Source organism: Macaca nemestrina, chromosome 9, assembly GCF_043159975.1.
Source record: "Macaca nemestrina isolate mMacNem1 chromosome 9, mMacNem.hap1, whole genome shotgun sequence".
NCBI lineage: Eukaryota > Metazoa > Chordata > Mammalia > Primates > Cercopithecidae > Macaca > Macaca nemestrina.
The window spans coordinates 12,117,784-12,130,523 of NC_092133.1; the positions used below are offsets into that span (position 1 = coordinate 12,117,784).

At 49.5% G+C, this 12,740-nt stretch overlaps 1 protein-coding gene and 1 long non-coding RNA gene across 16 annotated transcripts in view; one reads left to right on the plus strand and one right to left on the minus strand.

The window, feature by feature from the left end:
• The window catches only part of LOC105469674 (fibroblast growth factor receptor 2), a 122,424-nt gene that overhangs the window by 19,067 nt on the left and 90,617 nt on the right, over positions 1-12,740 (plus strand). The window lies entirely within an intron of this gene.
• On the minus strand, positions 964-11,941 carry LOC139356169 (uncharacterized). The gene is made up of 3 exons (XR_011607596.1): positions 11,818-11,941; positions 11,393-11,558; positions 964-1,094 (listed from the first exon to the last, which is right to left on the minus strand). It is a non-coding gene; the product is annotated as an uncharacterized lncRNA (long non-coding RNA).

Genomic DNA, 12,740 nt, shown 5'->3' on the forward strand with positions numbered 1-12,740 from the left:
TCAAACGGGATTTGGACATCGATCTGACCTTTCAGGGCCCATACGGGGCAAATGTATCCGCTGGAGTATGCACCATTTATTGAATGTCTACATCAATATCAGGGAGGTGAGCTTGTCCCAGCAGCAGCTTCTAGGAGCCACAGGTAACAGTAAGTGTGGCAAGGTGACTGTCCCTGCAAAGCTGCTCCTGGAATGCCGTCAGGCTTTAGGGTATGCTCTCTGGAATGCAGGCCAGCTGTCCCAGCTCGCAGTAATGCAGGCCCTTCGCTCTGTGGACTGCCTGAGGCACAGCTGTGGGGACTCTTGCCCATGGTTTGGTGTTGGCAGGGTTATTCCCGGCATGCTGTGGGGCTGGCTCCTGAGCCCTGCTGGGGTTCTCATCTCAAGGGAATTCTGTGGTGTGTTACTGTGCCCCACATACAAATATCAGCTACTCTCAGATGTGTTGGATAGATGAATAGTAGAAGGTATTTTAAGAAGCCACAGGCCTCTTTGTAAATTAAACAGGCATCATACATGGGTGTTTATAATGATGAATCTCACAAAATCTTCAGATGTTTAGTCTCATTTAGGAACATTCCAGAAATCCTCACTTAGGTAACCTATATATGATGAGACCTACTTGTTTACTTGAAAGAAAAGCTGTTTTGAAGTCAGAGGAATGCGAATGGAGGTGCTCACATGGTTGCAAAAAGCAATCTGCCGGCCAGTTAGTATCAACTATGCCCGGTAAACAGGAACCCAGGAGTGCCCTCCTGGCCAGGGCTGAGTTGCAGGATGGGGACCCCCCCGCCGCCGACCCCACACCCGCCAGGACGAGGAGTGCTTGCTGTCAGACGTGCCCCTCTCTTTAAGTATACAGAGGCCTTCCTGGGCAGCCTTTGACTGTGCCCTTCTGGTGACCTTGCCCTGCAGCAGGCACCCCTGGAGATGTTTTTCTCTTCTCTAAAGCGTGACTCTGAGGCTCAGCGATGTGAGGCTGTCCAAGCCAACACGTTCACTACCGGCAGAGGCAGGTCTCAAACTCCCATCCCTGGACACTGGAGCTGAACTTCTTGTAGTGTGGGTCTTGGACCAGCAGGATCAGGCCTCACCTGTGGGAAATAAAGAATGTCAGTCCCCACCCCCAAGCCTACTGACCCAGAATATTTTGTTTTGTTTTGTTTTGTTTTTTTCCTTTTGAGACGGAGTTTTGTTCTTGTTTCCCAGGCTGGAGTGCAATGGCACAATCTCAGCTCACTGCAACCTCTGCCTCTGAAGTTCGAGTGATTCTCTTGCCTCAGCCTCCCGAGTAGCTGGGATTATAGGCTCCCGCCACCAGGCCTGGCTAATTTTTGCATTTTTAGTAGAGACAGAGTTTCACCACGTTGGCCAGGCTGGTCTCTAACTCCTGGCCTCAAGAGACCCACTCGTCTCGGCCTCCCAAAGTGCTGGGATTACAGGTGTGAGCCACAGCGCCTGGCCGACCCAGAATCTTTGGAAGTGGGAGTGAGGAAGCTGTCTTAAATTGGCCACATGGTTTTATGCACAGTAAAGTCTGAGAAATGTTGCGTTGATCCCTGCTCCAGTCCCTCTCCTTACATCTTTTGGGTGGAATGGGTTGGGGACGCAGATTGTCTTTGGCTGTGCATGTGCTAGAGGATGAAAAGGATGAGATGGGAGCAGTGCAGTGTCTTAATGGGAATCGAGATTTTCACAGAGGGGCTATGGGAACTGAGCTGAATAGGGGCCTGCCAGGCAGCATAGCAGGCTGGGCTCGTAGGTAGAGGGAAGAGTACCCACCACGTGGACAGGCAAGCCAGAGTGTCAGAGAGAGGGGGTTATGGGGCTTGGAGCAACCAAGCCTCAATGCGTGTGATGTTCTTTGGGTTTTATTCTCTCTGACTTTGGAGTGGTCTGTGCCTTTTTTAAAAAGTAGAGATCATGTGCTTTTCAGAAGATTTCTCTGGGGGTCTGTAGTGGCTACAAGGGGCGCACCATGGGTGATGAGTTAGGCGCATTGCAGAGGTCTTGTGGAGGGCTGGAGGAGGCCTGTGGGATGGAGTTTTTTGCTCGTACTTTCTTTCAGAGCTAAGCTTTCTATCAGGGATAGGCTTAATAGGTGAAGGGTTGTCGGGACTGATCAGAGGAGGGGCCAGAGGAAAAGAGGGGCTTCAGGGCTGACTTGGAGCTTGGGTGGCAGTTCAGTGGTATGACTCCCTTCATCGTGTAAGAGAAGAGGCTGGTGGAGGAGGAGGAGGTTGAAGGTCACTTGCTTGTTTTGGATACGACCTCTGCAGACATCCAGGGTATGTGTTTCCTCCCCTTGGGCAGGTGGAAATATGAACCTACAAGCAGGGACTTGAGTGGCATCTGCGGGGAGGAGGTGGGAAAAGCCACAGGTGCCCAGGAGACTGGAATGCAGGGAAAGGACCAGCAGAACCAGAGGTGGAATTCTAGGCATATCCATGGATACAGGAGAGGTGGTAGGGAAGGAGAAGTTTCTTAGAAAGGCGAGAAGAGCTCCTTGACATGTTCCTGTCCGTAGGAACACATACACACGTGCACGCACCAGCAGGAAGCAGAATGCTAACTGAAGGTAATTAACCCCCAACTCTGTGTTACGGATTGAGAAATAGAACAGGAGCCCTGCCCCCTCCTCTCTCACTTTCTGAGCTTCCACACTGAGAAGACCTGGCTAGGCAGCTTTGCTTTTTTTCCTGCTTAGCGGAGGAGTGAGGATTTCAGCCGGAAGGTCTTTCTGATGGCGGATGTGTAAGTGCCAGGCATTGTGCCGGGTGCCTTCTGTGTCCTATCTCATTTATTATTGTTCCTGCTCCGAGGACGTGCCTCAAGGTCACACGATTTGTAAATGGCAGAGTCTCAGTGTCAGTGACAGGTCTGTTTGGTCTCTCTCTCTCTTTATATATGTGTGTGTATATATATATATATATATATATATATATTTTTTTTTTTTTTTTTTTTTTTTCTTTTTGAGATGAAGTCTTGCCCTGTCATCCAGGCTGGAGTGCAGTGGCGTGATCTCGGCTCACTGCAACTTGCGCCTCCTGGGTTCAAGCGATATTCTCCAGCCTCAGCCTCCCGAGTAGCTGGGACTATAGGCGCCTGCCACCGTGCCCAGATAATTTTTATATTTTTTAGTAGAGATGGGGTTTCAGAACCATGTTGGCCAGGCTGGTCTCGAACTCCTGACCTCAAATGATCCACCTGCCTCGGCTTCCCAAAGTTCTGGGATTACAGGCATGAGCCACCATGCCCGGCCTTGGTCTGTACCTTTAACACCCCCAGCCTTTTCTGAAGAGTCACCAGAGAAGGGACAAAAATGAGGCCACAGCCTTAATGCTAAGGGGCCATGAGAGGCTTGGGGTATAGCTGTCTGTTAAGACAGGTGCTTTACTACTTTGTAAGATGAAGAGAGCTGCCCCTGCCTGAGCACTGTCATTAGGACTCAGGGGATGGAAGCGTTTTAGGACCGGAGGGTTCAGTTTCAGGACTGGAGATCACAATGCATTCATTTTACAGAGTGACATCTCTGTAGGGCCACTCTTCACCCTAAGATTGTGTCATCAAAGGCCAGGCACATCCTATTCACTCCTTCACCTCCTTGTGAGCCCCCCACATGCCTTTTGATGAAAGGGTTTTCCCTAGGATAGTGCGCTCCAGGAAGCCCTGAAGGGCTGAAGGTGTCCCAGCTTTCTCTGCTGCGTCCAGCAAGTGTCTTTTCAGAAGGTAGGAGGCTCAGGCTGGGCTGGCCAGGCAGCCAGGCACACAGACTCCTCATTGTACATCCAAGCTGGGGCACGCAGGGCTTCAACATAACTTTGTAGCGCAAGTATCTATTTCCTGGGTGCTATATGATCTAATGGCTGGTCGCTTTGGAAAATGCTTTCTGAACAAAAGACTCAATTTATTATTTATTTATTTATTTATTGAGACCGCATTTTGCTCTTGTTGCCCAGGCTGGAGTGCAATGGCGTGATCTCGGCTCACCGCAACCTCTGCCTCCCAGGTTCAAGCAATTCTCCTGCCTCCCCCTCCCTAGTAGCTGGGATTACAGGCACCCGCCACCACACCCGGCTAATTTTGTATTTTTAGTAGAGACGGGGTTTCTCTATGTTGGTCAGGCTGGTCTCGAACTCCTGACCTCAGGTAATCCACCCTCCTTGGCCTCCCAAAGTGCTGGGATTACAGGCGTGAGCCACCACAGCCGACCTTTTTTTTTTTTAATTGTTTTTATTTTTATGTTTTTTTTGAGACGAAGTCTCGCTCTGTCACCCAGGCTGGAGTGCAGTGGCGCGATCTCGGCTTACTGCAACCTCTGCCTCCCAGGTTCAAGTGATTCTCCTGCCTCAGCCTCCTGAGTAGCTGGGATTACAGGCACCTGCCACCACACCTGGCTAATTTTGTATTTTTAGTAGAGATGGGGGTTTCTCCATGTTGGTCAGGCTGGTCTCGAACTTCTGACCTCAGGTAATCCACCCTCCTCGGCCTCCCAAAGTGCTGGGATTACAGGTTTGAGCCACTGCACCCGACCTTTTATTTTTTTTAAATTATTATTATTATTATTATTATTATTTTTTGAGACAGAGTCTCGCTCTGTCGCCCAGGCTGGAGTGCAGTGGCCGGATCTCAGCTCACTGCAAGCTCCGCCTCCCGGGTTCACGCCATTCTCCCGCCTCAGCCTCCCGAGTAGCTGGGACTACAGGCGCCCGCCACCTCGCCCGGCTAGTTTTTTGTATTTTTTTAGTAGAGACGGGGTTTCACCGTGTTCGCCAGGATGGTCTCGATCTCCCGACCTCGTGATCCGCCCGTCTCGGCCTCCCAAAGTGCTGGGATTACAGGCTTGAGCCACCGCGCCCGGCCATATTATTTTTATTTTTATTTTTTTTGAGACAAAGTCTCGCTCTGTCACCCAGGTTGGAGTGCAGTGGCACAATCTCAGCTCACTGCAACCTCCACCTGCCGGGTTCAAGTGATTCTCCTGCCTCAGCCTCCTGAGTAGCTGGGATTACAGGCACCCACCACCACACCCAGCTAATTTTTGTATTTTTAGTAGAGATGGGGTTTCACCATGTTGGCCAGGCTGGTCTTGAACTCCTGACCTCAGGTGATCCACCTGCCGGGGCCTGCCAAAGTGCTGGGATTACAGGTGTGAGCCACCACGCTCGGCCGGGACTCAGTTTTGAAGTTCTTGCACAAGCAAAGCTGCCTATATCTGGGAGTTTATGCACACAGTACTGATTCAATGCCCGCGTCTTAGTGGTCCGTTGGAAGTTTTTCGCTCGTGAAATATGAGTTTAACACACGTATTGGGACCAGGGAGAAAACTTTTCCTCTGTGCATCTCTTTTTGGAGAAAACTGTCACGAACAGCTGAAAACATCAGATCAAAAGCGAGAGGGATACTGACAAAACAGGCAGTGCGGACTTCCGCTTTGGGTGGGGACATTGGGAGACACGGGTGACTCACTCTTCAGGGAGTACATTCTCAGACTCTTTACTCTGTGTGCATTTTTATTTTCTCATGGGCAGCAACATAATTTCTTTCAAACATGAAGAGCCATCCAGCATGTTTCTCAAAGGCAGACTTAAATGATGTGAGGGGTGTGCCTAAATATATAATTTTTAATGGTTACCATATTGGAAACATTAGCCATGATCCCATCTGATCACCAGGAATGTGAGCCAGTCTGGAGTTTCTGGAGAAATCCAGCTACTGCTGCAGAGGCGGCTGTTAGCTGTTGTTAGTGACCAGGGAGAATCCCGACTCGTGTCTACCAGACACCTGACAACTGGTTAGAAAGAGAGGACTGCACCCTTTCAGCCTGCCTACTTATCTGTTATTTGTTGCTTTGACTTCTTTTTGTTCTCCATTTTTATGTTGGCAGTATTTCTCGAGGTAGAGAACTTTCATCTTTATATTGTGCGGAGATTTGTCCCTTCCTTGCCCCCTTAAAGAACACGTAGTACCTATGCCTTATAAGGTCTCTGTTTGATGTGAGGAATTTGGTCTTCTTGCAAGTCGGTTCATGTAGAGGGGAGGCTTTGAGGATGTCTGGGCTGCAGCAGGCTGTGTTTGTTGCTGTGTGCACGGCCCTCATGGCAGGACATGCAAAGGTGGTTGGTTCTGATTTCATTGGTGGGACTCCATTGCCTTTATTTTTTTATTTTGATTTTAATTTTAATTTTTTTTTTTTTTTTTTTTTTGAGATGGAGTCTAGTTCTCTCACCCAGGCTGGAGTGCAGTGCTGTGATCTGGGCTCACTGCAACCCCCGCCTCCTGGGTTCAAGCTATTTTCCTGCCTCAGCTTCCTGAGTAGCTGGGACTACAGGCAGGCACCACCATGTCCGGCCAATTTTTGTGTTTTGAGTGGAGACGGGGTTTCATCATGTTGGCCTGGCCGGTCTTGAACTCCTGACCTCAAGTGATCTGCCTGCTTGGGCCTCCCAAAGTGCTGGGATTACAGACATGAGCCACCGTGCCTGGCCTCCATTGCCTTTATTTCTTTCTGCTGATGAGTTCTGATGCCAGCAAGACCCAGATTGTGCCGTAGGAAAGAGGGGGCTGGGCTCTTCCAGAATTCCTATCTTGCAGAAATCTCTCCTCTGTTCCTATGGACAGAGAATTGGGTATTCACCAGTTAAGACTTCTTACTGGGACAAGGTGTGGCCACTATAGGACATCTTCCAGACTAAGAGGGCCAGTGGGGGCTACTGGAACAGGGAGGACGGTGGCGGCCACTTACTTGTCATGTGCTTTGTGTGCGGTGACTATATAGCAACATTTGTAGCCGGACTCTGTTTCCTCTGTAGAGACTCTGGCAGCTCTACAGCCATGACATTTATCCAGTACAAGGTGGCAGGAGGTGTGGGAGGGCACCAGGAACCCAAGGCCGTTTTACTACCCTTCCCCCAGCACTCCTGTTACAGTGCTTGTGGGAGTCCCAGCTGTGCTTCTAGGTAAGAACGGGTTTCTTCCTGCAGCCCACAACCCTGACAGGACATGCCTCCTGGCGGTGTGCTCCTAACCTGCCTCTTCTCTCTGCCCCCTCCCTCTTTCTCCTCTCCCCTTCCCCTCTCTTTCTTCCTCTTCCCTTCCTCTTCTTTCCTCTCCCGCCCTCCGTTTCTCTCCCTTCCTTTTCCTTCTCTCCATCTCTCTTCTCCTTTTCCTCCCTCTCCTCCTCTTTCTTCCTTCTCTCTCTTCCAGAGGAGTCTGTTCAGGGATTTCTCTCTGTCTCCCTTTCTTCTTCCTGGAGGAATGGGTTTAGGGATTGCACACCTCTGACTTTGGAGGAGGGAGAAACCTCAGCGGAATGTGTTCCAGGGCGACCCCACCACATCCTTGGAACTAGGATGATCTAGACGTCGGAAAAGACACCATCCGTGGAAAACCCCGGAAAAGGCTTAATTTGTGAAAAGTAATGGAGTGTGAGCTATGCCGTTGGTAGAAACTGCTTTTTTCTTCCTTAACAGTTTAAATCTGTCATCCGTTCTCCATGAAGTGATTGGACGGGGCAAGACTCAGGTTTCCCATCTGTTCTCTGTTTGCATTTGGGCGCCATTTCAAAAACCACACGGGAAAAGTTTATAGGCAAACATTATAAAAAGTGACAGTCTGAAGTGCTGCTATCGCTGGTTTGGCAACGTCAAGTGTTACCTGAAATAGCTTACCGTTTCCAAACCCTTTCGCTGTTTCAACTGTCTCAAGACAGCCCTCCCGCTGAGATGGGTGAGAAGTCCAGCTGGATGTGTGCAGTGAAGTCACATAAGTCACAGCCTTTTTTGACTTTTACAAGACTTCCCCCTCCTGGGGCTATCCTCACATACAGCGAGGATTTTTTTCTCTCTGTTTACTTATAGAGCGGGAAATTCATGCAGCTTGTTGCTAGTGGCAATCCGTGTGATGTCACATGGAGAGGTCATGACCTCTACCATGATCTGCTGAGGGGCTCGGAGAGTCAGGCAGCCCCTGCCTCAGTTTCTTTCTTGCCCCAGTCAGAGGTCCTATGAGTTCCCAAGGAATAACAGGATGGTTTTCTTAGGGAAGGAAGGAGGCCAGTTCAAGGCAGGAATTACTCACAGGCTATGTGCCGATGCCTGTTGTTATTCATACTATTTATTTATTTGTTTGTTTGTTTGAGACAGAGTTTCACTCATGTTGCCCAGGCTGGAGTGCAATGGCACAGTCTCGGCTCACTGCAACCTCCAACTCCCGGGTTCAAGCAATTTTCCTGCCTCAGCCTCCCAAATAGCTGGGATTACAGGCACACGCCACCACGCCCAGCTAATTTTTTATGTTTAATAGAGATGGGTTTCACCTTGTTGGTCAAGCTGGTCTCGAACTCCTGACCTAAGGTGATCCACCCACTTTGGCCTCCCAAAGTGCTGAATCTACAGGCATGAGCCACCATGCCTGGCCTATTTATTTATTTTTAGAGACAGGTTCTCATCTCGTTGTCTCACCCAGGCAGGAATGTAGTGTGAAATCATAGCTCAGTGCAGCCTCTGGGGCTCAAACGAGCCTCCTACCTCAGCCTCCTGAGTAGCTGGGACTACAGATGTTTATCACCATTCCCGGCTTTTTTAATTTTTTTTATTTTTTTTTTATTTTTTGTAGAGAAAGGATCTTACTATGTTCCCTAGGCTGGTCTTGAACTCCTGACCTCAAGTGATTCTCCCACCTCGACCTCCCAAAGTGCTGGGATTGTAGGCATGACCTACTGTGCCTGGCCCATTTGTTTTTTGATTAGCTGTACAAGTACCTGTCTCTCTCTTTTTTAAAGTATCAAAACTTTTTTGGTTTTTTTTTTTGAGATGGAGTTTTGCTCTTGTTGCCCAGACTGGAGTGCAATGGCGCGATCTCACCTCATCGCAACCTCCGCCTCCCAGGTTCAAGCGATTCTTCTGCCTTAGCCTCCCAAGTAACTGGGATTACAGGCATGCACCACCATGCCTGGCTAATTTTGCATTTTTAGTAGAAACGGGGTTTCTCCATGTTGGCCAGGCTGGTCTTGAACTCCCGACCTCAGGTGATCTGCCCACCTCGGCCTCCCAAAGTGCTGGGATTACAAGAGTGAGCCAGCATGCCCGGCTGGTTAATTTTTTTAAAAAGAAGCTGCTTGTAGCTGGGTGCAGTGGCTCACACCTGTAATCCTAGCACTGTGGGAGGCCGAGGCAGATGGATTGCCTGAGCTCAGAAGTTTGAGACCAGCCTGGCCAACACAGTAAAACCCCGTCTCTACTAAAATACAAAAAAAAAAAAAAAAAAAAAAAAAAAAATTAGCCAGGCGTGGTGGTATGCACTTTTAATCCCAGCTACTCCAGAGGCTGAGGCAGGAGAATCGCTTGAACCCAAGCGGCGGAGGTTGCAGTGAGCCGAGATCACACCATTGCACTCCAGCCTGGGTGAGACAGTGAGACTCCATCTCAAAAAACAAGCTGCTTGCTAACATGCTGCTGGTACTTCCCAAGTATTTGAAACTTCTGGGAGAAAATTCACATGGATGCAACTGAGCCTTATGCAGCAGGGCTGCGGTAGCGTGACCGTGGTAGTGGAAATGAGTGTTGAGCTGTGTCCCAGGAAGGAGAGTTGGTGCCTTGTTTGTTTATCAATTTTAGGAAACAGTGACAAAGAATGTCCAATACTACTGTGAAGCTGGCTTGCTTCTTTTCGAATTTTAATTCATATTGTGAAAAATACATGGAAACATATTTTCTGTCTGTGGAAGCCTCTGAAAGAGCATTTGTGCGTAGCAAAGCAGCTTCTGGAACCTTCTCCGCATTGTGTTTTGGCAGGAGATGAGGGGGATGTTGGGCTGTGCACCCCTGGTGGATTCTCACAGGAAAGGTGAAAAGTATGCCACAGCAATGGGAAAAAGTAAATCCAGGAAGTGTTCACATGACTATAAAAGGAGCTATGTACATTTCCTGGGGGGATTCTTTGCTCTTTCACAGAGCAGGCTGTGCAGCCGGGTGGAGTCAGGGAGAGGTGGTCCGTCCATGGGGGGTGACCAGAGTTAGGGAGCCCCCTTTGCGCCTGCAGGCACAGAGGGGATTCGCTGATTGTCCTGGCTCCGCACAACCTGGGGCCAGGTCAGTACAACCGTGGGGAGGGACGTGGAGGGCTTGGGGAGTGCATGTTTGCAGGGAGTGGGCAGCGGCTCAGGTCACCTGCAGCATTCAGACCCAGAAGCGAAGCCAAGTCCTGAGGACGGCAATTGGACCCAAGGACACAGGCAGGGACAGAGCTCCTTCCACTGAGCCAGCTGTTAGGGGCTTGTGTTCTCGGCCCCTTGGCTGGGGTTGTCTTTGATATGTGCCGTGTATGCTGAGCCCTGCAGGCTGGGCTTGGGGGGCCGCTGGGTGGCCTGGGAGGCTACCAGTGTGGCATTTGGCCCCTCCCCAGCGTATGGCCCCACCCCATCCCTGCCTCTCTTCTTACTTACATCCTCCTCTTTTTATTGCTTCTCCCCAACCTCTTTCTCTCTTTTGTGTTATTCATTCATTCTCCCTAACATGTGCTTGCAGAGTCTTCTGGGATACCCAGGGATATCACTGGCGTGTTTACTAAAGGCACTGCTGATCCCCAGATGGGCCCTTTGTGAAATGACCACTGAAGGGGTGGAGGGAGGAGTCCTTGCTTTCTCAGTTTACGAAGACAGCAGTTACTGGTTTGAGACTTTGAAGATGGGATGGCTTGAGTTTTATGGATAAACATCATTATCTCATTGGTGTATTTTAGGGGGTGATATTTTTTTATCCTTGAAACTTGGATATCTAGATGACAATTTTGATCTGGTTTTACTGGGATAAAAAGCAGTTTTAGTACATCTAGTCATCTTAACTGTCCATTGAGATGGGACTCCTGTAAAATCACTTTGTACCTGGAGATAGCAATCCAAGTGTTCCGGCTGGGCGCAGTGGCTCATGCCTGTAATCCCAGCACTTTGGGAGGACAAGGCGGGCAGATCACAAGGTCAGGAGTTCGAGACCAGCATGGCCAATATGGTAAACCCTGTCTCTAATAAAAATACAAAAAGTAGCTGGGTGTGGTGGTGCATGCCTGTAATCCCAGCTACTTGGGAGGCCGAGGCAGTAGAATCACTTGAACTTGGGAGGTGGAGGTTGTGGCGAGCCGAGATCGTACCACTGGATTCCAGTGTGGGCGACAGAGCAAGACTCCGTCAAAGAAAGAGAGAGAGAGACCCAAATGTTCTGTGATTATCCTCTGAAAACCGTGGTGCTTAAAAAATTATGACAAGCGTGTTCTGCCTTGAAGAATAACAGTGATAGTGGCAGTCCTTAGCCCAACACGTTGTAGTTGATAACCAGGTTCATCTTCATTGGCTCATTGGAATCTTACCAATAATAAACCAGTATTTGGGTACTCTTACCCTGCAATAGATGGGGAACGCCAGGCCAAGAGGTTAAGTAGGAACGGAGAGGCATGGGAACTCAGGGCTTCATCCTCTTCTCGTCCAGGGCAGCACCCTGCACCAGGCATCTCCTGTGTCCAGGTCCGAATAAGACATAGGTCCTTGCTGTCCCCTGTTCTTCCTCCTAGAATGGCAGGTGGTAGTCCAGCAGCTTAGATACCCCAGTTTCAGCAAGATTTTGGGGTTTACTGATTTTAGGTGAAGGAAAGGGTTCTCAGTGAAAACACTTCCCTTTAAAAGCAGGAAATCATACATCATAACTCCTGCTTTGCCCGGAGAGAGATTTTTTTCTGCATCACCATTGCAAATACCTTGCTTATCTCCCCCCAACCCCCATGCGGTCTTAGAGCATTCCACTGTGTGACACAGGGACATGGTTGCACCTTATCTGAGGGTCAGGATGGAGCAGATTGGTGTGTGGGTCCCAGGTGCCTCCCCTGTAAGGGAGGGAAGCTTTGTTGCTTCTGCTTAGCAGCTGCCCTGGTGACCAGTTCTGGCTGAGAGGAAAGTACATTCCATAACATTCCTGGTGACTTACTGATCATGTGACGTTGTCATAATAGACATTGATCATTTTATGACCCAGACAAATCCAATGTAAATTCATTCTGACATGGTGGGTGCTGTTTCAGCAATGAGTTGTTGGAGACCTAGGACTCAGAGGACATCTGGTCCTTGCCTTAGCCAGCTGTCAAAGGGGTTGGACCAACAGTGTTTGGGGCCCCTTCAGTTCTCATGTTGAGTGAATCTGTGACTCTAGGATGTTGGGAGTGGGAGATGGGCTGAGATTTGGGGCCAGACTGAATCCCTGCCCTCTTCTCCTTCTCGTATTTCTCTTCCTTTCTTTTTTCTGTTTGGTCTCCATAGTTTAAAGTATTTCTATTAGTCACTCAGTTCAGCTGCATTTTGACTTAAGCAGCCTTGAGAGGCCTGCTCTAAGAGCCTTCAAACTAAGTTTCCAGCATCTTTTATTTATTTATTTTTATTTATTTATTTATTTATTTTGAGGCGGAGTCTCGCTCTGTAGCCCGGGCCGGATCTCAGCTCACTGCAAGCTCCGCCTCCCGGGTTTACGCCATTCTCCCACCTCAGCCTCCCGAGTAGCTGGGACTACAGGCGCCCGCCACCTCGCCCGGCTAGTTTTTTGTATTTTTTAGTAGAGACGGGGTTTCACGGTGTTCGCCAGGATGGTCTCGATCTCCTGACCTCGTGATCCGCCCGTCTCGGACTCCCAAAGTGCTGGGATTACAGGCTTGAGCCACTGCGCCCGGCCTCCAGCATCTTTTAAACTTCGCTTTGTCCTTCA